Genomic DNA, 26,345 nt, shown 5'->3' on the forward strand with positions numbered 1-26,345 from the left:
TTTTCAGACCGTATTGGTCCAAAGTTCATGTAAAAAAAGTTTCGCGCACGTTACGCGAAAATCCCAGGAGGAGATACATTTTTACTGTTTTTCATAGAATTCAAAATTGTGGGAGAGGTAAAGGTCAGAGGTCAAAAGTCAGAGCGTAAAAGTTGTTCGGCATGAGGAGACGCATAAGTGTATACAGGTTTCATTGCTGTACCTGAAACAGGGCATGAGCTACACCAGTTCAAAGTTTGCACTTTCGAAGGCTTCCTACAGCGCCACCCTTTGGCCGATTGTTGCGAGCTTCGCGTTTTAGCCGTTTGGCATAGTCCTCTGCCATACTGCCGAGTTTCGTAAAAAGCGACTGCACGGTCTAGCCGCTAGAGCAAAAGTGGCGGAAGAATAATAATAATAATAATAGTGCTGAAGTCCAATAACAATGAGTGGCCAAGGCTTTTGCCACTTCGTGGCCTTGGCCACTAAATATATTTGTTATGCCAAATTACAAAACCAAACCCGAGTGGCCCCGTAATGGTCTTGTCCAGTTCCGTCCCGTTCTGATTCCCTTTTTTTTTTTTTTGAGACCTGTGACATTGTCCTGAAATCCGTTTATTTCCGAGGTTCAGAGAGACCCGAGCTTTTAGCTTATTATTAGGCTATTAAAAGTCCATGCGTGCCTCTGCCTTTCATGTGGTGAGGTCTACTCATATACTGTCTGCAGCTGTGTGAACTGATTGACAGGCACTGTCAGAAGTCAGAGCGGTGTAAACGTTATCATGTAATGTAGACTTATTATTGTCCAATGCTGCTGGTTGGTTGCCTAGGAATCTATAATATTAACATTGAAACAAAAGCCAGGGAGAAAGGAATGCTTTTAGGCTATTTTCTATCTACAGAGGTAAGTCATTTTCCGTTTGTTTGTAATAGTAGGCTAGAAAGAGAGAGAGAGAGAGAAAGAGAGAGAGAGAAATGGTCGAGTGAGCTTCACTTTGTATTGTGAGTAAGACGGGACCTGTGTTGCATTGCCGATTAAAATATAATATCTTTAGGCCTAAGCCTATTTATTAAATCACAAAATGTTTCAACATCTGATCTCTCAGTACTGTTGCTTTAAGTTTTTTTTTTTTTGTTTGTTTTTTGACTGGTCCCCCTCAGCAATGGCGCTGGTTTTGTAGGCCGATAACTCCAAATCGGCCTACAAAACGTCATACGCACGTTCCCCATAATCAACGGGGCGCCATTTGTGCTCATTACTGCTCAATTTGTGCTGGATCGTCTAACCCTTCTAGGTCTAAGCCTATTTGGGCCGTTTTTGCATGTTTTTGCATTTTCCTATAAAAAACACATTTAACTCATTGAATGCTTTTTCAAGATGGCCCCCAAGTACCAGGATGCCACTATTCTAGATTTCTAGTGCACGGATCAATTTTTAGTGCACGGATCGTGCACGCCCATGCACCATATATGCATCATATGTGTAGTACTTTTTAACAGCTTTCAAACAAAAAAATCCGCTTGGAAATCCGTTCAGGCATTCATGAAATACAAGCCTTCAAAGTCAGACAAAACAGCCATTTTTGACATTTTGAAAGATGTGTTTGTTATGGGGCTAAACATGCAATTTCACAATTGCGATCATGCCTAATACATTTGAGGCATTTTTAGATTTTTTTTTATAAAAAAAGTTTTTGAAAAAAAAAAATATATATCTTTTTTTTTTTTTTTTTAAATGGCTTCCAACTCGGGAAACTCGGGCTCTGGCATCCTAGGGGTACTGTAATAACTCGGGAAACTCGGGCCTTGGCAGTCAATGAGTTAATAAGTGTTCACCCACCAATGTGTGGTACCATTTTTTTCAGGAGAACCTCAGCTATAATGCCAAACCATAATTGTTTCACTTTTACATACTATAAAGGCATTTTGAACCACAAAACACATAAAAATAACAAAAATCGGAAATGGAAAATAAGGTTTATGGCTTTGTACAAATCACAAAGATGCTCAGCTATGCATTTTGTATGTTGAAATTGTCAAAATAGGTTGTCCATATGAACATGAAATGGTGAAATTCAAGTCAAATAAAGCAATATATATGTATTTTGAGCTGATATTAGGTCTAATCTATGTTAGGCGTTTTTACTGATTTTCATTCTGTCTTTATATCCCACACTGGTTTTCCATAGCAATACTTGGTATCCTTTTCTTCAGCAAAACCCAATTTATATGAACCAACAATTATTTCTTTCACTTTTACCTAATATATCAATGCATCTGACCCAGAAACAGACACCATTTACAAAAACGGATTTGAAAAAGTCACCTTTTTCACTTGTAAAAAGGACACATATCCTCATCAACTGATATTGAAGCTAGGAAATGTTGAACTTTACTTGTCCAAACTGATTGATTGATTGAAGAATTTATTAGAAGTTTGCAATAGAAAAAAGTACAGTTTCATGACAGTACAAATCACTGGTACAAGGTCAACTAAAAGGAGATCCTAGAAAGCCGAGGCTTATTTCCACAGGAACCACACTTTAAGTATCTCATATAACATTGAAAGACAGACGGATAGAACATAGTACTTTATCTAGGATAATATCAGTTTCAAAAGCATAACATCAAATACAAAAACGAGAAAAGGGGGGGGGCATGGGGGCTTAGTCTATTTACAAGTCACGGGTAGCAGCTGTCTGAAGGTGACTTTTCATACCAATTTGGAAGGAGGCTAGGGATTTGCTCTCCTTTAGGGCTTGTGGAAGGGCGTTCCACATGTTGATGGTGTAGCAGGAGAACGAGTTAGAGCCTTGTTTAGTGTTAAATCTACGTTGATGATGATTAGTGGAGCTGCCTCTGGTGTTGTGATTGTGAACATCCTTGACCTTTAAGAAGTAGTTTGTCAGGTACATGGGAATCTTGGAGGTGTAGTGTATCTTGTACACCAGGCCCATTGCAAGATGCTGTACTCTGTCAGCAACTTTGAGCCATCCCACGCTTTCGTGGTGATGATCGGTAAGGTGGGTCTGAGGAGGGAGACCAAGCACAACCCTAATTAGTTTGTTTTGGGCTGTTTGGAGCTTTAACTTTAAGGCAGCTGGGGCGTCGCGATACCAGACAAGGACTCCGTAATCAATGAGGGGCCCAATAAGAGCACCTCCTAGTGTCTTTCGGGATTTAATATTGATCAGCGGGGCAACCCTTTGCAAGAAGCGAATTCGTTGGTTGACTTTATTGATTACCTTGGTGGTCATTTTTTCACTGGATAGGTTAGCCTCCAGGATGCAACCCAGGTAGCAGATGTAGTTTTTTCTTTCTATCACAGTGTCACCTACTTTAATTGTGAAGTTCTCAACTAGGCTAAGTTTCTGACTAGATCCAAAGAGGATACATTCAGTTTTGCCTAGGTGAATTGAGAGTCTGTTGTCATTGAGCCAGGTGCAGATCTTATTAAGTTCACAGTTAAGGGCCTTTTCAACCTGCGATATGTCTCTGCCTGAGACTAGGAGAGCCGAGTCATACGCGAACAGAAACAGATTGCAGTCACAAGCAGATGACATGTCGTTTACGTATATTAAGAACAACAGTGGTCCTAGTATACTCCCTTGAGGTACTCCACAGTTTACTGGGAGGGGGGGGGGGACAGGGTTCCGTTGACTTCCACCATCTGTTCCCTCCCCACCAAGTAAGAGTGCATCCATCTCACTGCTGTGCTATCAAGACCAATAGCTTTGAGTTTTTCAATCAGAATAGAATGATCGACGGTGTCAAATGCCTTCTGGAGGTCCAGCATGACCATGCCGCAATATTTGCCATCGTGAATTTCACGTTTGATGTAATCATTCAAATAGATGAGGCATGTATCTGTGGAATGGGACTCTCTGAAGCCAGACTGGAACTCGTAGATCAGTTTATTCTCTTCAAGATATTTAGCCACCTGTTCATAGACAATTTTTTCCATTACCTTAGAGATGGAACTAAGGATTGAGATTGGCCTGTAGTTGCCAGGGTCAAGTTTACTGCCTTTTTTGTGCAGGGGGGTTACCTTAGCTAATTTGAAGTCCTGGGGGACATAACCCTGCTTGATAGATAGATTAATAATATGGGTAATGATTGGGGCAATGGTGGCAGCTGAGTCTATGAGAAATTTGGGGGCGATTTTAGATTAGATTAGATTAGATTAGAGTTTATTTGTCATTGTAACAATACAGTACAGGTACAGGCACAGTTTCATTGTCAACGATCAACTCATTTCCAAAGTACAGTACACATACAAGCACATTCACAGTACAACGAAATGTATTTGTGCATTTAAGGGTGCACGGCTGCTGCCATGTACGGCGCTGCCACTAGCCCTTTCTTGCATGAAATAAGGAGGTGTAGTTAGGAGAGGGGGGGGGGGTGCAAGCTTTGCGTGCGGGTGAGGGGGGGTAGGTTTGCTTGGGCGATAAAAAAACACTGCTACCATACAAAACCTCCAGTGGGAGGGACTGCCTGGGAGAAGGAAAAAAAAGAAGCCCTGACAAACGTTGGGGGGGGGGGGGGGGGGGTGAAGGCGGGTGTATGGTTGTGTGTGTGCGTGCATGTAAGTCAATTCATGTTTGTGTTAGCGTAAAGTCTGTGTGGAAGCTTCCAGATAGCAGCTAGGTCAAAATGTCTTTTCGCTGGTGTCAGTGCGATAACACAGCAGAGCTATGCAGACGTCCTTGGCCCAGCCCCAGCCCGAAAGTCACAACACCAGGTGTCCGTGGGGGAGAGGGGTGAGGGGGTGTGGGGGGGGGATAGGCTTTCTTCACAGTGTCTTCTTCTTGGGGGAATGGGGGGGGGGGTCCAATCCGTTGAATTCAGCTTGTTTTAGAGCGAGTGAAATACAATAGAGTATTCACTCTAATGTCCGTTTCCTGGTCCTCCGTATAGGGCAGTGAATCTCTCGGCCCTCTCGTTTCAGTTCATTGATCGCCCCGTTCAGAGTACCCACAGCCCTACCAATTTCAATTAGCATGGCAGGCAGCCTGTTGGCTCCTTGGATTGCTGCCGTCTTGCAAATCTTCCGATAATCCAGGGCAATACTCGTGCCAATCAGCAGAAAACCTGTTATCATCGTTCCGAAAAGATACGTTCCGAAAAGATACTTGACTCCCCCGAGCCAGTTTTCTTGATGAGAAGTAATCAAAAGCAGGAACCAGGTAACAATATCCATTGTTAGTAGTTTGGTAATTCCGAAGACAGTCTAGAGAAAAAACTCTCCTTAAAGCAGCGGGAAGACGAGGGAGGGAGAGAGATAGAGAGAGAGAGAGATGCGACCGCCTTCGTTGAGAGCTGGAGCAAGAAGCCATCATCATCATGGCCAGCGGCCTTGAATTGAGGTAGGGTGCGCAGTTTTTTAAACACTTCATCAGTTGTCACCGTGGCAAGTTTAAAATTGTCTTTGCATACCCCAAGGTTCCTGTAGAATTTCAAGATGTGTCTAACACCAAACAGCCCAGATGGAGCGGGCAGTTTATTGACCAGATTTTTGGCCATGGAGGTGAAGTAGATGTTGAGATTTTTGGCTACATCAAGACTGTCAGTGAGGAGGGTTATGGGAGTTTGGATGGATATGTTGCTGGCTATGGATCTGAGTTTAGCACCACAGCCTAGCTGGGTTTTAAATAGCTTCCATAGATCTCGTGGTTTGTGGATGTTTTCCTCAACTTTCTCATCCAAGTAGTTTTTTTTTGGCAGAAAGGATTAAGGAGGTTGTCCGATTTCTCAGTTTATTTGCCTCTAAACTGACTATTTTTAATTTGGCTTCAAGGTGTTTATTGGGGCCTTTTTTGAGTTTGTGATTATATTTGCGCTTCTCAGAGTATTTTTTGTCTCTGAGTTTCATTGATTCACAGATTTCCGAATTCCACCATGGCTGTGAGCGGGCTTTAACCCTGACCCTACGCAAAGGAGCCACTTCGTCTAGGGTAGTGTTGAAAATGGATTTAAAGCCCAGCCGGGCTTCATCGACCTGAGTGCTAGCTAGTACTGGGGACCAGTTCACACAGAAAGGCCAAGGTAAAATAAATTCAAGCTATGTACACATAGTTCTCCCCTAAATGCAGGTGAGAAAAATAGGCGTTTTTACCCTAAAAGAAATAAAAACATAATTCTAACAGTAATAAATATAATATAATATAATATAATATAATATAATATAATATAATATAATATAATATAATATAATATTGTATAACAATATGATTAGTTCAACATCTCTGTCTTTATTCAACTACACTGGCTATTCTATCATCTTGGTTGTGTGCATGCATCTCCTTTGTCTAAATAGACCTCCCCCAACTCCAGGGGGCTGTATTCACACAACATGGGCTTTTGAGTGTCACCATATTCTGCCTTCAACCCCATGGTAAGGCTTGTAAACCATAGAAGAAGAAAAGCCATGTGACGTTCATTTCCATGGCAACCCCAAGGTTCAGTCCACAGACAAGGTTTAGTTGATGACATCATCAAAGCATGAAATCTGACCAAGTGGGACAAAATGGAGTACAAAACGGATACTTTATTTTGGAGAGAAGCAGAGAGACTATGGATGTGGCTTTTTACAGCTGGGAAATCCGAAAAAAAAACATCAAAGTTACAGTAAGTCATGTTCCAATTACCATGACGCATTACGTAATTATTATGTAACTTTTTATGTAAACTTTAAATGACCGTATCTCTGTGAAAGCTTAGTGTTTTTCATTTCTAATCACAACTGGAATAAAGTTTGATTTCTGCTGTTTCGGAATAAGGGTCAGCTGTGTAACATGATGTAATCATTATGTAACAAGGCTTTGAAGTCGTGAGGGCTAAACCACCATCGGTCTGGGCAACGGATCTTATACAGACGCCACGCACAAAATTTCCGAATCAAAATCCGACCTAGTGAAGCTGCGTTATGGACGCTAGCTTGTATTGAGATAAACGGCTAGCAGACGCCATTGTAAACAGACGAGGCCTCGATTACCGGTGACGTCATCATCGTATCCTTTTTTTTCCACGGTCTCTTGTTATAACCAGCTGAAGGTAAGGGAAACCATCTGCTCCGCCAAAATATCCATATACATGCTAAAAGATTGCTTTTTATATAAAAGTCGATTACAGTCGCTCGGCAGAGCCGCTCCTATATGTCGATCTCGGAGTCGACCCGCAGGAAGAGAGTTAGGAATGCTACAAATACAAAAAATATATATATATTATTGTACTCAAGTCTCCATGGTGAGACTAATCAATAGAAGGAAAAAAAGTCATTTTGGGGTGAATTACTCCTTTAAGATTCAGGTGTCACGGCAGCAACAGTGCAGCTATACAGCTAAGAGCAGGGGTGTCAATCGGGTATGGCAGGGGTATGCAGCTGCCATACCCTGGGTCCAGGGGGGGGAAGTAAAAGTTACTTTTAAATATAAATCCATGAATGTCTCTTTGTCTATATGTGCTGGTTATTATGTTGTTAAATTACAGTAAAATAACTACAAATGCAACATTTAACAAAATGGTCACTTTAACAAGGTATTATAATTTTTTCTCCACACTTGTATTCTCCCCATCTTGACAGAATGGTATATTCCCAGGTTCCGCAAGTCACCTGCACAGGTGCAATTCATTATTGTTAATTGTGGCACGTTTACTAACATGCCAAGTTTAGCTGCGCTTGAACAACTGTTCCAGGCTGCCCAAGAAAACGTAGAAACGGAGGAAAAAATAAAATGTACTTCTTAAAATAAATGTATCATGCCTGTTGCTAAGGTATGGCAACATGACTGGTGTCTTGCACGTGCGCCTTCCATACCTTAGTTTTTTCTGAACTGATGCCACTGGCTAAGAGAACAGGAAGTGATGCCCACCTTTCATGCAAGGGCTCATGGGAAGCTGGAAACTTGTGGATACATTTCTTTATTCTTTTCTTTTCTCAATGAAGTATTTCTTTACTTGAGCTTTTATGTTGTTAACTCTCATTGTCCTGCCCACATCAGCTCTTTGTGCCAATGTGTAATCAGAGCTGGTGGGTTGTCTGAGCCAATTGTATAACTTGGGTGAGAGGGGAAAAAAACAAAACGTGAAGGGATTTTCTGGTTTTGTGGCAATGAAGCGCCACATGATAAGAGGGATCATATATCCTGATAGTCTGTGTAAAGAAAGTAATTTTCTTTGTTAAAACGAGAGTATGGAAGACATTTACAGTATTGGCACAAGTTTGGCGACCGGGAGCGCTGGAGACGGGAACTGTCCGCTGAAACTGTCTTGTAGGAATATAATCATTTGCTCATTCATTGGAGCCTGTGGAGCCCTCTCAAAATTGGTCGTGACTCGTGAGTAACTTGGCCGTGACTCAAGTGACCGGAGGATATCAGACACTAGTTGCCTTTCCATGAAGCCTTTAAAATAATGATAAGCTAATTCGCTATTCGCTAATTTGCCCCCGGTGTGTACAGACCTTGAAACCATTCATCATTTTTATTCTCCATTCTGCGACGGCGTCGCGTGTACAGAACGCCCGAGAACAGCAGACCTCCAAGCTCACATCGCATCCGCAACGAGCTGTGCTTTTGTACTGTATATCAGCTGTTGTCGTGCTCAATGCTGTTGGGGGGTTCTCTCTCTCGGGGTTGCAGGGTTCTCTCTCTCTCTCTCTCTCTCTCTCTCTCTCTCTCTCTCTCTCTCGCTCTCTCTCTGTCTCTATCTCTCTCTCTCTCTCTCTCTCTTATCTTATATGAAATCTATAGGCTGAAGAGCAGTGTTGTAGTGCTAAATTTGGAAGTGTGGGCACGCACCGACGCAGGCACATGCACGCGCGCCAATGCGCGTGCACGCGCGCCAATGCGCGTGCACGCGCGCCAATGTGCACGCGCATTGCGTGACGTTTTAAAACAGGTCTGCGCGGCGGCAGAAATAGACAGATAGATACCTTTATTATCCCAAGGGGGAAAATCAGTTGCCCAGAGGCAGCACAGCAGTAGGCTATAAGGTTATTTACAAAGTTACAGAGAAGTAAGAAAAAGATAAAAGAAAAACAAGAAAAGAAAAACAAGAACAGAGTACAGTAAAGAGCAAGGTACATCAAGAGAGTGAACAAATAATATATAAATATATAGGCCTATATAAATATATAGACTACATAAAGTGTCCTTAAGCACAACTATCAAAATAGTACAGTGTCCAAATCAAAAGTGACCATAGCAGTCAATGCTAGTTAGTGCAACAAGTCAATGCTAGTTAGTGCAACAAAATAAAAGAAATAGCCTTGATATAGACCAGTGGTTCTCATTCTCAACCAATAATTTGATGACCAGATCATCATCTAAACCATGCAAAATAGCTGCACAACTGATATTTCCAATTCATTAATCCATTCTCAAATATTCTATTACCATCTGCTGTGTCAATCATGCTCATTTCAGCACGGCAGGCGAGCCTATTTCAACCAATTGCTGGGTCAGAACGACCTGTAATATAATATCAATATTTCCTATGGACTTTTCACAAGAGATATTTCACAATTCACACGGTTAATGCACGGCGGCATAACATAACCGTTTTAGGCTTAATATAATAGTTTTAATATACCGGTAGGCATTATGTCTTACCTAACCAGCCCTCCAGTAAGAATAACACATGTTTATTTACTCACGTGTAGCAGCTGATGAGAATGCACCACGTTGCCGTAGTACAGACAGTGCTGGTGGTGTCTGCATGTTTGACTGGAATAATACTCGGGTAGATAATCCAAGGTAACAAAAATTCACAACAAACAAACAAACTAACTGCTACAGGCTACAAACCGCTTTAAGTTTGAAGAAGTAAACACAGACAGTGTAGTTGGTTGGTTGGTTGGTTGGTCAGTGACAGTGAGTCTTATCCCATAGCCCGAAGGGGCAGTCAGCTTGGTGGTTGGTTGTCATGGCGATATTACAACCAATCGGTGGACGATCTGCTCTGTACTTGCCTGGCTTCTGCACTCTGTCTGCGGTACACTAGGTACTTGTCGTGCCCATGCATGCTGTGGTTCTATTGGAGGTGGTTGGTTGTTGTCAGTGTTGACATCACAAGTTCATGGGTAATCACGACCAATAGATAGATTTTTTAAAGATAAAAAAAAAAAAAAAAAAACATTTTTACCTCCCAATTTTTTTTTCGGGGTGTGTGAGAAGTGTGGGCACGGCGTGCCCCCGCGTGCCCCCCCCCCCCCCCCCCCCCCACTACATCCCTGCTGAAGAGCCCTGGGTTAGAGTGCATGTTCAATAATGTGTCTCACTTGACTGGAAAAATAGCGCCTGTCTGACTGCTTATTTCATGAACTATCTTCCAAAGTTTTTGGACTTTAATGATAATTCGCTTCCTAATTTGAATAAGCTTTTTTGAAATGCAATTATTGACTGAACGTGTTGTTTGTTCTTTTATTTTGTGCACCAATGTTTTTTAGTTTATTTGGATTATTAGGGACCTACCACCTTTTTGGGGTTATTAGTGCTAGACACACTAACAGTGTTAAAATAGCCTATCTACATGCTATTTTCACAATATTTATCTGCGGTTAGGGTTAGGGTTAGGCCTATTTGATGGCTGGGTACTCACCGATCACCTTAAAGTAGTGTCTGGTGCTGTTCATAGGCTGAACCAGAGAATCGTTTTGGACTACAGCCTACAGACTACGTACAGCCCTACAGAAATAGTAGCCGTCAAGGTCTGTGGTGACCACAAAATTGAAGGTTGCTATCTCTTCATCGATGAACGTGTATTCACTCAAAGGCTCGGATTGGTCTTCCTCCCTGGCGAATATGGACGTTTGATTTTGATTTGATTTGCAGGTACTAAATAGGCCCATAGGAACATCTAGCCAAAATAAAAGGGGAAAAAGCAAATATATGATTTTAACTGGAATTCCTTCTTGAAACAGAATATAGAGTGCTTAGAGTTCAATACAATTCGAGCATACACAGCCCACAAGAAAATCCAAATCCCAACCCTAACAGTATTAATACAATTACGACATTTGAAAACCCTCTTCTGCATGATTTTTCCATGACTGTGGTTTCACACTTTGATGCATTTTGCTTCGCTTTTCTCCACTAAGATTTCAGTTGAAACCAGTTGAAACTACACATACTTGTATAGCTGCAGCAGAATGAGTTCGTCCTTGTACTTCTGTGTTGTAGGTTGATGCTTTGAGATTTTACATGAGAAGTGTGTGCAACAACGGAACATTGTGTGTAGTGTGTTGTATAGAAGTAGACAATAAGGAGATGTGTAATTGACACCAGAGTGTAAAGAAGGAAAATCCGAGACTAATGCATGAAAGTAGTGAAGTAGTGCCAAATCGGGTCAAGCTATAGGTACATGAAGTTAAGGTTGTGAAAATTGTGCAGAATTTTTGATTTTTGTGTGTTAACAATCGTGAAAAACTGTAAAGCAGCACTATGTAACATTCCCCTTCTACCCCAGATTTGAACACGGTTTTCCCGACACAATAGCTGACATGGGGAAGTAGAAGGTTGTTCAGAATAGTTCATCTCAGGACAGGATGAGTCTCACCCTGCCCTGTGTTTTCCTCTGTGAGTATAAAACTATTATTACTGCTGTAAATATGATTATCAATATTATTACACCTACAGCTCTGATATATCAATGTTATTACTACTATAATTATGATATATCAATACTATTACTACTATAAATATGATATATCAATAGTATTACTACTATAATTATGATGTATCAATATTATAAGTAGCTCTGATATATCAATATTATTACCCCTATAATTATGATATATCAATATTATTACCAAAACTCTGTTATATCAATATTATTATAGCTCTGAATTATCAATACTGTTACTACTATAACTGATATATTAATATTGTTACTACTAGTAACTCTTTTATCTCTAATATTACTAATAGCTATTGTAATATTTGAACATTTTAATGTAGAAATGTATACAATGTTCCCTGGGGTAAAACCTAACCCTTCCTAACCCTTTTGGTAAATGGGAACATAGAACCCAGGGAACCATGAACTCAGGGAACATAGGATGACCCCCCTAAACAACAATATTTTGTTACGTTAAAGGAGTAGTTCACCCCCCAAATGACTTTTCTTCTATTGATTATTCAAGCCATGGAGACTTGAGTTCAATAATATTTATTTGTATTTGTCGCATCCATAAGGCAATAATTAGATTACAATAAATGTACCCCCATTGATTCCGGATGGGGACCCGAATGCCTTTGGGTTTGGAACATTTACTATAGTAAATATTTTGTCGGATAATATAGGAAAATGACAAACACAAAACACTAAACATTATTGAACTCAATTCTCCATGGCGTGAGTAATCAATAGAAAGAAAAAGACATTTTGGGGGTGAACTACTCCTTTAAGCTGAAGGTTAAGGACTCTTAATCAAGTCATATGGCTCCACCCACGCGTCTGTATGACAAACGGTTCACGAGATAAGGGTCACTTCCTGTTTGGTGAGGGGCACTTCCTGTTTGGCGAAATAGGCCCCAATTAAGGTTAAGGACTCTTAATCAAGTCATTTGATGCCACCCACGCGTCTGTACGACAAACAATTCACGAGATATAGGGTCACTTCCTGTTTGGTGAGGGGCACTTCCTGTTTGGCGAAATAGACCCCAATTAAGGTTAACTCATACAGTGCCAGGCGACTTTTAGAGCAACTTTCTCACTATGGAGTTCCCTGCCAAGCGACTTTGGGCGACTTTTACTTAGGAAATTTTTTTTTTTTTCTTTTTTTTTTTTTTTTTTTTTTTTGGCACCCAATTAAATCTAGTAAACATGATTTCAATCGCGATTTTGCATGTTCCACCCCCCATACAACCCCATCTTTCAAACATGGCAGCCATTTTTGTTTACATCTGAAGAAAACATTATGGCTGATAAATCATGAATGCCTGAACGGATTTCCAATCTTTTTTTTTTGTTTGAAAGCTGTGAACAGCCTGCACAAACATGGTGCATGATCTGTGCATGGGCGTGCATGATCTGTGCACTATAAATTACATGGGAGTCTATGGAGGCTTCTGGCACTAGGGCCACTCGAGGGGCATTTTAAATTGGCAGTAAGTGAGTTAAGGACTCTTAATCAAGTCATTTGACACCACCCACGCGTATGTACGACAAACGGTTCACGAGAAAAAGGGTCACTTCCTGTTTGGTGAGGGGCACTTCCTGTTTGGCAAAATAGGCCCCAATTAAGGTTAAGGACTCTTAATCAAGTCATTTCACACCACCCACGCGTCTGCAAGACAAACGGTTCACGAGATAAAGGGTCACTTCCTGTTTGGTGAGGGGCACTTCCTGTTTGGCGAAATAGGCCCCAATTAATGTTAAGGACTCTTAATCTTGTCATTTGACGCAACCCGCGCGTCTGTACGACAAACGGTTCACGAGATCAAGGGTCACTTCCTGTTTGGTGAGGGGCACTTCCTGTTTGGTGAAATAGGCCCCAATTAACACCTTCTAAGCCAAGGGGAGCCCCTTAATGTTAAAACCGTACTATATCGCACATCCCCCCAGGGACTCTCAGCCACGTCGTACATTCCCGGACTTTGTCTTTAAAACCGGAATAAAAGCTTTTGATCCGAAAATCGGCGATCGTCTAACCTTCCCTAGTCACCACTCGTGCACTGATAGCTCATGCAGACCGTGCATGAAGCAGAGGTGACGTCAGCGCCTCTCCTTCTCCAAGGCACCTTCCACCCATCCGTTTACTGTCTACACACTCGAGCTCCTCCTGCAGCCATGCTTGGGGCTATGCTAGCGAAACTTTTCAGTTCTGTTCTTCAGTCACACATGGACTATTTGCGGGGACATTTACGTGAAAGGATCGTGCACGCGAAACGCACGGGGACATCGACGATCGGCCAAAACCCCCATTCTATCCCAACGGAAATCGAGAAAATCATGGTGAGTTACTGGCCTGGGGGGAAAAAAAAAAGAAAAAACAGCGGCGCTGTTCAAGATGGAGGGGCTGCGGGGTCATGTTTATAAACATAATATTATGTCTCAGATCACAATACAATAATAGAAATGTCACGGCTAATCTACCAACCACCATTCTATTTCGGACGTCAAGGTGTTAAGGTTAAGGACTCTTAATCTTGTCATTTGCCGCAACCCGCGCGTCTGTACGACAAACGGTTCACGAGATCAAGGGTCACTTCCTGTTTGGTGAGGGGCACTTCCTGTTTGGCGAAATAGGCCCCAATGAAGGTTAAGGACTCTTAATCAAGTCATATGGCTCCACCCACGCGTCTGTACGACAAACGGTTCACGAGATAAGGGTCACTTCCTGTTTGGTGAGGGGCACTTCCTGTTTGGCGAAATAGGCCCCAATTAAGGTTAAGGACTCTTAATCAAGTCATTTGATGCCATCCACGCGTCTGTATGACAAACGGTTCACAAGGTAAAGGGTCACTTCCTGTTTGGTGAGGGGCACTTCCTGTTTGGCGAAATAGGCCCCAATTAAGGTCAAGGACTCTTAATCAAGTCATTTGATGCCATCCACGCGTCTGTACGACAAACGGTTCACAAGGTAAAGGGTCACTTCCTGTTTGGTGAGGGGCACTTCCTGTTTGGCGAAATAGGCCCCAATTAAGGTTAAGGACTCTTAATCAAGTCATATGACGCAATCCGCGCGTCTGTACGACAAACGGTTCATGAGATGTAGAGGCACTTCCTGTTTGGCGAAGGGCACTTCCTGTTACAGAGGGGGCGGGGCTTAATCAATTACAGCTCATCCCTATTGGCCGGAAAAAGACCAAAGTTGTGTGTGCATTATAAAGTTTAAGTGACGTTGCTAGGCAAAAGTATGGCAGAGTGTGGGGAAGTTTCTGGGGTTTTTTCAGAGTCCCCCATTCAAAGTCAATGGGGGTTTTCGCACGTAGTTTTTTACGAATTACGTTGCAATGGTAACGCGGATCGGAAAGAAAAGTAATAGCACACCATTCCCGGCCGAGCCGAACATTTTGATGTATATATTGCGGGGGTGGCGTAAATCGTGCGGCAGTTATTACGTGCAGAAATTTCCCCCATTCTAAGTCAATGGGGTTTTTGGGCGTCGTTTTTTGCGAATTACGTCGCAATCGTAACGCGGATCGGAAAGAAAAGTAATAGCACACCATTCCCGGCCGAGCCGCACGTTTTGATGTATATATTGCGGCGGTGGCATAAATCGTGCGGCAGTTATTACGGCTCCAAATTTGCAAGAACGTTACTTAACTCATCTAGTGCCGATCCCGAACTAGTTCGGCTTTTCAAGACGCATCCTGTGGTGCCGATCCCGAACTAGTTCGGCTTTTTTTTTTTTTTTATATTTTAAAAGAATTCATTCTGGTGCTTAATCTGACAAAAATCTGTTGTTCTGGGACATTTTCCATGTGTCTAGGACAACATGGAAGCATGTGATCAAATGTTTCCTCTATAAAAGCAAGGATATCTGCCTATTTCTCTGTCTTTTTATTGTATATTATACAACAGTACGGCATTTGATTGCAAGCACATGGACTATGCCTGGTGGATTTTAGATACAGGCTGCTGAAGCCTGGTGGATTTGGCAGCACGCCTTTGTTTTCAGGTCGCTCTGACCTAGGAACCCCGCCCACCCACTATAAAAGCACCCTCCTCCCTCTGTTCCCCGTGGGTTTTAGTAGGTTGGACTGGTAGTAGACGAACGTCGAACGCAGGGTTTTGAGCATATTGATTGATAGTGAGTATAGTTAGATAGATTGGATTATTACGGTGCTGTGAGAGTGAGAGAGAGAGAGAGAGAGAGAGAGAGAGAGAGAGAGAGAGAGAGAGGGGGTGTGTGTGTGTGTGTGTGTGTGTGTGTGTGTGTGTGTGTGTGTGTGTGTGTGTGTGTGTGTGTGTGTGAGTGAGTGTTTGGTGATCGAGAGAGGGTTTAGTTTTTGTCTATGTATAGGAGTTAGGTTTAGTTATATTTCGGTTATTGTGTTTAGTGTCTTGTCTTTCTTCAGTGTTTAGTGTAGTGTTAGTGCTTGTCTGTGTCTACTTTCGTCTACGTTTCAGTCCATCTTGCTGTGTGTTTGTCCTTTGTCCTGTGCGCGTAATGTCTGGTCGGCGCGGCAGAGCGCCTTCCCGTGCAGGGAAGTCTGCACGGGGACAGAGCAGATCTGCAGGGCGGCCTGGGCCGTCTCATGGGGGACAGAGCGCCTCTCACCAGACACTGGTCTCTGACTTTTTTGCGCTGCGTGACCCTGGTGAAGAGACGGACTCTGATTTTGCATCAGACACTGAGCAGCCATCCCAGGCACAGCCTGCACCAGCTGCCCCTCTGCCCGAGCCCGTGGAACATGGTGGCTCTGTGGCTGAATCTGATCCGGAGCCTCGCAGAAGCTCCCGGACCAGGATAACGCGCATTACAGGACCCATTCTGGAAGCCTCTGAGGACGAGGAGGACGGGGTGGATGATCCGTCCTGGGAGCCTTCCCGTGATGAGCTGCTGCGACCCCGAGCTGGACATGGTAACTACACACTTTATTTGCTCATGTTTGAAATGAATTCAATTGAATAAATAATCGTCGCCCGCATGTCTAAGGCTGTACACAAAGCATTGTGTATAGCCTCGCACACCAGGGTAGCCTATTGTGTGCAGTGATTTGAAACTTGTTACAATTTCAAGTGGTTTTATATGCTTATATGCACGTTTCCCTTGCCCTGCACGCTACTATATCAACGTGCCGCTTTGAAAGGGGTTACTGGTTTTCACTTTCATGTTTGAAATGAATTCAATTGAATAAATAATCGTCTCGTGCGTGTTTGTATCCAAGCATCGCTTCTGAGATCAAATCAAACTAAACTAAACTAATGTGTCGTCTAAGGCTGTACACAATGCATTGTAGCAAACCTCGTAAACCAGGGTATTGTGTGCGAGTGATTTGAAACTGTTACAATTTGTTACAAGTGGTTTTATGAATAAGAACGTGTCTTAGCCCTGCAATCAACGTGCCGCTTTGAAAGGGGTTACTGATTTTCTCGCTTGGGATAAATAAAGGTTGCTATGATCTACATACAAAATATTCATCGCATCTTTTTCTTTGTACTATTGTTAGACGGCGATGAAGATGAGGATGATGAGGATGATGATGATGATGCGCCCATTACCCGACCCCATCATCGTCGTGGCCGTACAGGTAAATAATACATATTCACTCTATTCAAATGGGCTTTTTTGGCTTTATGTGAGCTAAAACAAAGTCATGTTTACATGGCTTCAAAGCGGAACCTGTGATTGACCCAAAACAATACGTTGTCTAAACAAATCTTCAAAGAATGAACGACAGATTTGACCTGAATGTGACAACAATTGTAAAATGTCACATAAACAGAGAATTTGAACCGAACAGATGTGATGTGATGTGTACATATGACTGATAGGTGGCAGTGCTGCTCTGTGAAGTTGTGTGGACATCTCTTGAATTGAAATGGAATTGAAATAGAAAGATATTATACAACATCCTGCAAATTGTTAGCAGATTTACAGGTTCACAGCATGTAATGCTGTACATTTTATAATTTGTGCTGCTATCATTATTGAGATATTCTAAGTTATAGTTTTGCTGAGGCTTGCACCCCAAAATGTTGGCTCCAAATAGGGGAAAAAAATGGGCTCAATCTTTAGTGCACAAAAGTACATACACTGTATGTCACATAAAATGTCACATAAAATGTGACATACACAAAAGTGTAGTCACATTTTGTTTATTATGTGTGATTTTATTGTATTTTTATGGGACTTAGTTGTGCCTTGAATGAACAGAGACATATATTTAGGAACAGACCTATCCCAACTTTCGCCAGCAGGTGGCAAAAGCGCCTGGTGAGACAGATAGTAGTAGGTGGTCACGTCTCAGATGGAACAAGGAAGCAGAAAGTAACAACACAAAGCTGACTGTCTCCCTTTTTGTCCTGTTTTATCAGGTGAATACTGCAGAGCAGTTTTGAAAATATAATCTGAATACATTAGCCACACCTTTGGGGCATGTAACACGTGTGCTCTCAAATTTGTGCCACTGAAATCATCAATTGTGCTTTTATATATATTTATATATATATATATATATATATATATATATATATATATATATATATAAACATATTTATACGGTTATGAATTAGCAGATTTAGCAGTAGTATATTGATTGCCCTACAGAGGGTGGAGTATAGCAGCAGTGTTTCATTGTAGAAGAAAGGAGCAGAACAGAGCAGTGGTGTGTTGTAGACAGTGGTTTGTTGTAGAGCTTGTAGATTAGCTATTTTCAATGTCGACATGTTGTGAGCTTGTAGATCAGCTATTTTCAGGGTGTTCACTTCAGGTGTTGGTTCCATGTCCTTGGTGCTCAAATAGTTTCATGTGAAGCCAAATGTATTTGGCCACGGACCCCCATTTGAATTCATGTGTATATTATATTTTATAAAATCAAGTCATTACGATGCCATGCTGGCATGACTAAAACTAAATGACATTTTATTCAAAAGACTATTGACTAAAACTAAATAAAGATTTCTGTCAAAAACAACACTGCTACAGGGTGTAACGCAAGGTGAAGAGCTTGTATATCTGCTATTTTCACAGGATGAAAATATATATTCTTTGATTTTGCTCATTTCAGGCAGGTCAACAACACCAGCTGCCAGAGACGTCTCTCCAGCTGTCTCTCAGGGGGCCAGTGCAAGGAGCTCTCCGGGTCCTGACCAGGTCTCCGCCAGCGACGCAGGGCCTTCCTCCAGCAGGAACACAGGTAAGAATCAACTCATTCATCCGTGACACCCACTAGCAGGCCTGCCTGATTCCCTGATTGTTGTAAATACAGTATGTAAATATTCTCCCACTTTTGCCAGACAACCATTTCTACAAAAACTACACTAAAACATTAGGGAGGGACTAGTGGAGATTCTGTAGAAGAGTCATTTTATGTTTGGTTGCTCTCAGGTGTTGCGTGCCGAAAATAGCTGATCTACAAGCTCACATGTGTCGCAGCGCAACGGATTGGGAATCTTACTCGTAGTAAGTGTATATTTCTATAATTTATAGGTGGCAGCTGTGGTCCTTGGCGTCATGATGGTTGGTCACCAAGGGACATCCCCTTCACTGGCACGCCTGGTCCTAGAGGGAGAGCTGCTGCCATGCCTGATGATGCAGAACCGGTGGACTACTTTGGGCTGATCGTGACAGACAAGCTGCTCGACTATATCTGTGAAGAGACCAACTTGTATGCTCAGGAGTACATCACAGAGGTCAGTACCATAATGTTTCTATGTCCTTAGTGCTCAAAGAGTTTCATGTGTTTTCCACTGTCGTGCTGTGCGCTTGTACATCTGCTAAAACTTTGCAGGATGTAAATTCATATAGATATCTTTCTATCAATTCAACTCATCTCTGCAAGCGTAGCTGTGAGATGTTTAGGCAAAAAAGGCAGATATACAAGCACCCAGTGCGAACAGCTCGTAATTCAAACATGGGTTTGATTTTTTGGGGGAAATGTTCAGTCCCTGGATGTTGGGGATATGGTAAATTTGAACACTAATGGTGTTTTGGCCTGTCTAGAGATTTCTGTCTGGTGGCTCATTCATCACTGACACCCACCAGCACCCAATTGAAGACATACTGTATCACACCTTTTACTAAAACCCTGCCTGATAGGATGATTACAGTATATGCTAGTGCATTCTGTCACTTCAAGTTGACGGCGTGCTGTGAGCTTGTATATGTGCTTATCTGCTGGCAGTGTTGATTTTGTCCACTAAAACATTAGAGGGCCCATTTTCTTACTTATCTGTATCTTTGTACATAACCTTATAGTGCTGTGCTGCCTCTGGGCAACTGACTTTCTCCCAATGGTCTCAGAAGTTGTGTGCTGAAAATAGCGGATCTACAAGCTCACAATGTGTTGCTGCGCGATGCATTGAGAGCTTGTAGATGAGCTATTTTCAATGTCGACACGTTGTGAGCTTGTAGATCAGCTGTTTTCAGCACGGAACACCTCGGGTGTTGGTTCCATGTCCTTGGTGCTCAAATAGTTTCATGTGAAGCCAAATGTATTTGGCCACGGACCCCCATTTGAATTCATGTGTATATTATATTTTATAAAATCAAGTCATTACGATGCCATGCTAGTATGACTAAAACTAAATGACATTTTATTCAGAAGACTATGACTAAAACTAACTCAAAAATGTCTCAAAAACAACACTGCGACAAGGTATAAAGCAAGGCACCGAGTTGAAAACGATTACATTCAGATGGGGTACCAAATATGTTTTCAACGTGCCAACTTCACCTCTGTGTCAGTACACACTACACAGGCCTGGTCTGCCCCTATATATATTGTAATGTAATGCTGCATTGGCCTCTATTGTCTGCCCTCTTCTCATGTAAGCCTGTCTGGTGGCTCATTCATCACTGACACCCACCAGCACCCAATTGAAGACATACTGTATCACACCTTTTACTAAAACCCTGCCTGATAGGATGATTACAGTATATGCTAGTGCATTCTGTCACTTCAAGTTGACGGCGTGCTGTGAGCTTGTATATGTGCTTATCTGCTGGCAGTGTTGATTTTGTCCACTAAAACATTAGAGGGCCCATTTTCTTACTTATCTGTATCTTTGTACATAACCTTATAGTGCTGTGCTGCCTCTGGGCAACTGATTTTCTCCCAATGGTCTCAGAAGTTGTGTGCTGAAAATAGCGGATCTACAAGCTCACAATGTGTTGCTGCGCGATGCATTGAGAGCTTGTAGATGAGCTATTTTCAATGTCGACACGTTGTGAGCTTGTAGATCAGCTGTTTTCAGCACGCAACACCTCGGGTGTTGGTTCCATGTCCTTGGTGCTCAAATAGTTTCATGTGAAGCCAAATGTATTTGGCCACGGACCCCCATTTGAATTCATGTGTATATTATATTTTATAAAATCAAGTCATTACGATGCCATGCTAGCATGACTAAAACTAAATGACATTTTATTCAGAAGACTATGACTAAAACTAACTCAAAAATGTCTCAAAAACAACACTGCGACAAGGTATAAAGCAAGGCACCGAGTTGAAAACGAATACATTCAGATGGGGTACCAAATATGTTTTCAACGTGCCAACTTCACCTCTGTGTCAGTACACACTACACAGGCCTGGTCTGCCCCTATATATATTGTAATGTAATGCTGCATTGGCCTCTATTGTCTGCCCTCTTCTCATGTAAGCCTGTCTGGTGGCTCATTCATCACTGACACCCACCAGCACCCAATTGAAGACATACTGTATCACACCTTTTACTAAAACCCTGCCTGATAGGATGATTACAGTATATGCTAGTGCATTCTGTCACTTCAAGTTGACGGCGTGCTGTGAGCTTGTATATGTGCTTATCTGCTGGCAGTGTTGATTTTGTCCACTAAAACATTAGAGGGCCCATTTTCTTACTTATCTGTATCTTTGTACATAACCTTATAGTGCTGTGCTGCCTCTGGGCAACTGATTTTCTCCCAATGGTCTCAGAAGTTGTGTGCTGAAAATAGCGGATCTACAAGCTCACAATGTGTTGCTGCGCGATGCATTGAGAGCTTGTAGATGAGCTATTTTCAATGTCGACACGTTGTGAGCTTGTAGATCAGCTGTTTTCAGCACGCAACACCTCAGGTGTTGGTTCCATGTCCTTGGTGCTCAAATAGTTTCATGTGAAGCCAAATGTATTTGGCCACGGACCCCCATTTGAATTCATGTGTATATTATATTTTATAAAATCAAGTCATTACGATGCCATGCTAGCATGACTAAAACTAAATGAAATTTTATTCAGAAGACTATGACTAGTCATAGTCTTTTGAATAAAATGTCATAGGCACGTATACAAGCTCACAGCACGCCGTCAACTTGAAGTGACAGAATGCACTAGCATATACTGTAATCATCCTATCAGGCAGGGTTTTAGTAAAAGGTGTGATACAGTATGTCTTCAATTGGGTGCTGGTGGGTGTCAGTGATGAATGAGCCACCAGACAGGCTTACATGAGAAGAGGGCAGACAATAGAGGCCAACTAGTTTTAGTCATAGTCTTTTGAATAAAATGTCATTTAGTTTTAGTCATGCTAGCATGGCATCGTAATGACTTGATTTTATAAAATATAATATACACATGAATTCAAATGGGGGTCCGTGGCCAAATACATTTCATTAGGGCTTCACATAAAACTATTTGAGCACCAAGGACATAGAACCAACACCTGAGGTGTTGCGTGCTGAAAACAGCTGATCTACAAGCTCACAACGTGTCGACATTGTGAGCTTGTAGATCAGCTGTTTTCAGCAAGTGTAAAACTCTAGTGACTAAAGTGCTTTCTAAAGTTTGTATGTGACCTGAGGGTCGCTTATCTCCCGATTTGGGAGTCTTACTGGTAGTAATTGTATATTTCTATAATTTATATGTGGCAGCTTCTTTGAACACTAATTGTGATATGAAATGTTTATATCGCCACTACAGGTCCAGCAGCGGGAGATAGCAACGCCAGAGGCCAGGGTGCTTCTCTGGAAGGAAGTTGCCTTGTGGGAAATGAAGAACTTCCTCGGCCTATTCATCCTCACTGGTATCCACAGGCTCCCACAGCTCTGGATGTACTGGAGCACTGAGGAAGTCCTCAGCACCCCCATCTTCCCCAAAACCATGGCTCGGAACAGGTTTCAGAACCTACTCCGATGTCTCCACTTCGCCCACGGTGGTAGTGATGATGTGGACCGGTTCTGGCGAGTGAGGCCGATGGTCGACTACTTTGTGCCCACGTTCCAGGAGCTGTTCACCCCTGCCAAGAACATCTCCATCGATGAGGGCATGCTGCTGTGGCGTGGACGCCTGGCCTTCAGGGTGTACAATCCCCTCAAACCCATCAAATACGGGATCAAGAGTTACATCCTGTGTGACTCAGACACAGGCTACTGTTACGCCCTGAAGCCGTATCACGGGAGCAAAGCCAAGCTGGCCGACACGGTGATGTTCCTGTTGGGCGACCTGAAGGGGCTTGGCCATCATTTGTACATGGACAACTATTACAATTCCACACAGTTGTCCGAACGCCTGCTCGCTCTGAACACCCACACCTGTGGCACCCTCAGGAAGAAGCGTGGCGAGCCACAGATGACTGCTGCATTGACCCTGGGCGCCATGAAGGTGGGAGAACACGTCATGGTCCACAATGGCAGCTGCATGATTGTTGTGTGGAGGGACAAAAAGCTGGTCAAGATGGTGTCCACAATCCACAAAGATGTGATGCTGTTGGTGGAGGAGCGAGTCACCACGGACGCAAGGGAGAAGGTCATCAAACCAGCTTGTGTCCTCGACTACAACCAACACATGCACGGAGTTGATTCCTTGGACCAGATGATCGGCTACTACATGTGCGCCAGGAAGTCGGCGAAGTGGACGACAAAGTTTTTCTTTTATTTGCTCCAGGTATCTCTCTTCAATGCCTACGTCCTGTACAAGAGCAAGAAGGAGAGCATTCCGCTGAATGAAGGAGAGAAAAAGAAGAAGGTAATGTCCCTCGTCCGCTTCATAATGAGCGTCACCACTGTCTGGACCAGTGTGAGGGAGGGTCGGCGTGGGGTGGATGAGGTCCAACCTCCCCAGCAAGAAGCCGGGGAAGCAGAGGAGGGGGAGATTGAAAGGCAGGACGAGGCCGGAGCTGTAGGGGGCCAGGAGACGGATGAGGAAGAACAGGAGGGGGCGGGCCCATTACACAAAACCCCTCGGTGCCCCCGTTATGACCCCTCTGAACGACTTGATGTCACCATGGCTGGACACGAACTGGTCCTCATCCCCCAGTCTGAGGGGTCCAAGAAAGCACACCCGTCAAGGCCGTGCAGAGTGTGCATGAAGGCGCTGGGTTTGGGCTCGAAGAAGAGGGGACAGAAGCAGCCCAGACCAGAGAGTCTATTCTGGTGCAAGGTGTGCAAAGTGGCTCTGCACCAAAAGTGCTTCAAGGCATACCACAGCAAAAAGCACTATTACAAGTAGGACACGGACACGTTACAAGAGGAACATTGTTTTTTTGTTTTTTTTATGTCATAACTTGACCTTTCACTCTGTACTTGGTCTGCTCTTTTTCCCCATTGCTGAAAATGCAAAATGACATGAATCCAAAAAACACTGATGATTGTGCTGTCAAACGATGAAAAGGTCCCTGCTTCATCATTTTAGGGCAAAATGTATAGGAGCAGTGTACAAAAATGTGTGGTGGTGGCGCTATATGGGACAGATCCATGTTGATGACATGAGTGTAGACATACTGTGTAACGATTTGTGTGATTTTAGGGCAAGATCTGTTGGGGCAGTGTCCAAAAAAAGTGTTTGAATAAATTGGCCTGATGGTGGCGTTATATGGGACAGATCAATGTTGATGGCATGAGTGTAGACATACTGTGTACTGATGTGTGTGATTTTAGGGCAAAATCTGTTGGAGCTGTGTCCAAAAATGTGTTTGAAAAAATGGGACTGATGGTGGAGCTATATGGGACAGATTCATGTTGATGACATGAGTGTAGACATACTGTGTACCGATTTGCGTGATTTTTGGGCAAAATATGTTGGAGCTGTGTCCAAAAATGTGTTTGAAAAAATGGGACTGATGGTGGAGCTATATGGGACAGATTCATGTTGATGACATGAGTGTAGACATACTGTGTACCGATTTGCGTGATTTTTGGGCAAAATATGTTGGAGCTGTGTCCAAAAATGTGTTTGAGAAAATGGGACTGATGGTGGTGCTATATGGGACAGATTCTGTCTCACATAATAAAAGTGGCTGTCAATTGGCAGAACAAATGTATTTTTGTCTAAGCTTGGCTTTACTTCATTTCTAAAATAACAGTTGAAAATGGGGAACATGATATGATATAGTACTTTATTGTCAGTTCATACTGAAATTTGTCTTGTGACACAGCAGCCATGTATGCGAAACATATACAAAAAATTGACACGGAACAAAAACAAGACTGTTATTAACTGTTATTCATACACTGAATTCTCAAAGTGCAGCAGTTTTTACTATTGTGACCTCCAAGCTCACAAGCGCTTGGAGGTCAAGTTTAGGACAGGCCCAGGCAAGGCCAGTCTAATAACATAATTTTTACCAGACTCGAACTCGCAACCTTGCACATGAGAGGTGAGTCATTAGCTCAGTTGATAGGATTATCAACTGAGCTAATGGACTCATAAACATGTGATTGTTTATGAGTACCCAGTGCCGCACTGTGAGCTTGTAGATCTACAAGCTCACAGTGCAGCACTGGGTACCTTCTCTCATCTCTATTGCATTCTATGATCTTATAGCTTACTGATCCAAACTATATGATAATGTAAGGCAAAGGGCATAGAGGCACAGGGAAATAACAATTGTTTACCAGACTTGAACCTCAACTGAGCTAATCTATCATAAATGTGTGGTTGTAATATGTAATAAATACACACACAGATCTGCATTATGTGTGTTTATATATACGACATGTCACCTGGACATGTGAATTTTACCCTGAAGGCCACCATTATTGTTTCATGGGTTCAAAACTCATAATGAACATATATAGAGCAGGACATGACATGGGGTGTGTATGTTTTTGTGCACGTGCGCGTGTGTGTGTGTGCAGGTTATATAGGTTCATGGCCAGGCACAAGGACACCTATACAGTAGCTCAGCTTGTAAAGCGGATTAACCAATGATTTGAAGGACAGCAGTTCGAACCCCAGCCTCTACTGTCAATATGGTGAAATGTGTGAAAAAATGCACCATTTATCATTTTTGTGCACATGTCTGTGTGTGCATGTACCTTAGCCACAGCCAACAATGAGTCTGCGGTGTTTCTGAGCAGGACATGACATGGGGTGTGTATGTTTTTGTGCACGTGCGCGTGTGTGTGTGTGCAGGTTATATAGGTTCATGGCCAGGCATAAGGACACCTATACAGTAGCTCAGCTGGTAAAGCGGATTAACCAATGATTCGAAGGACAGCAGTTCGAACCCCAGCCTCTATTGTCAACATGGTGAAATGTGTGAAAACATGCACCATTTATCATTTTTGTGCACATGTCTGTGTGTGCATGTACCTTAGCCACAGCCAACAATGAGTCTGCGGTGTTTCTGAGCAGGACATGACATGGGGTGTGTATGTTTTTGTGCACGTGCGTGTGTGTGTGTGTGCAGGTTATATAGGTTCATGGCCAGGCATAGGGACACCTATACAGTAGCTCAGCTGGTAAAGCAGGTCAGCCAATGATCTGAGTGTCGGCAGATCAAATCCCAGCCT

This window comes from Nannobrachium achirus, assembly GCF_963921795.1.
Source record: "Nannobrachium achirus genome assembly, chromosome: 4".
NCBI lineage: Eukaryota > Metazoa > Chordata > Actinopteri > Myctophiformes > Myctophidae > Nannobrachium > Nannobrachium achirus.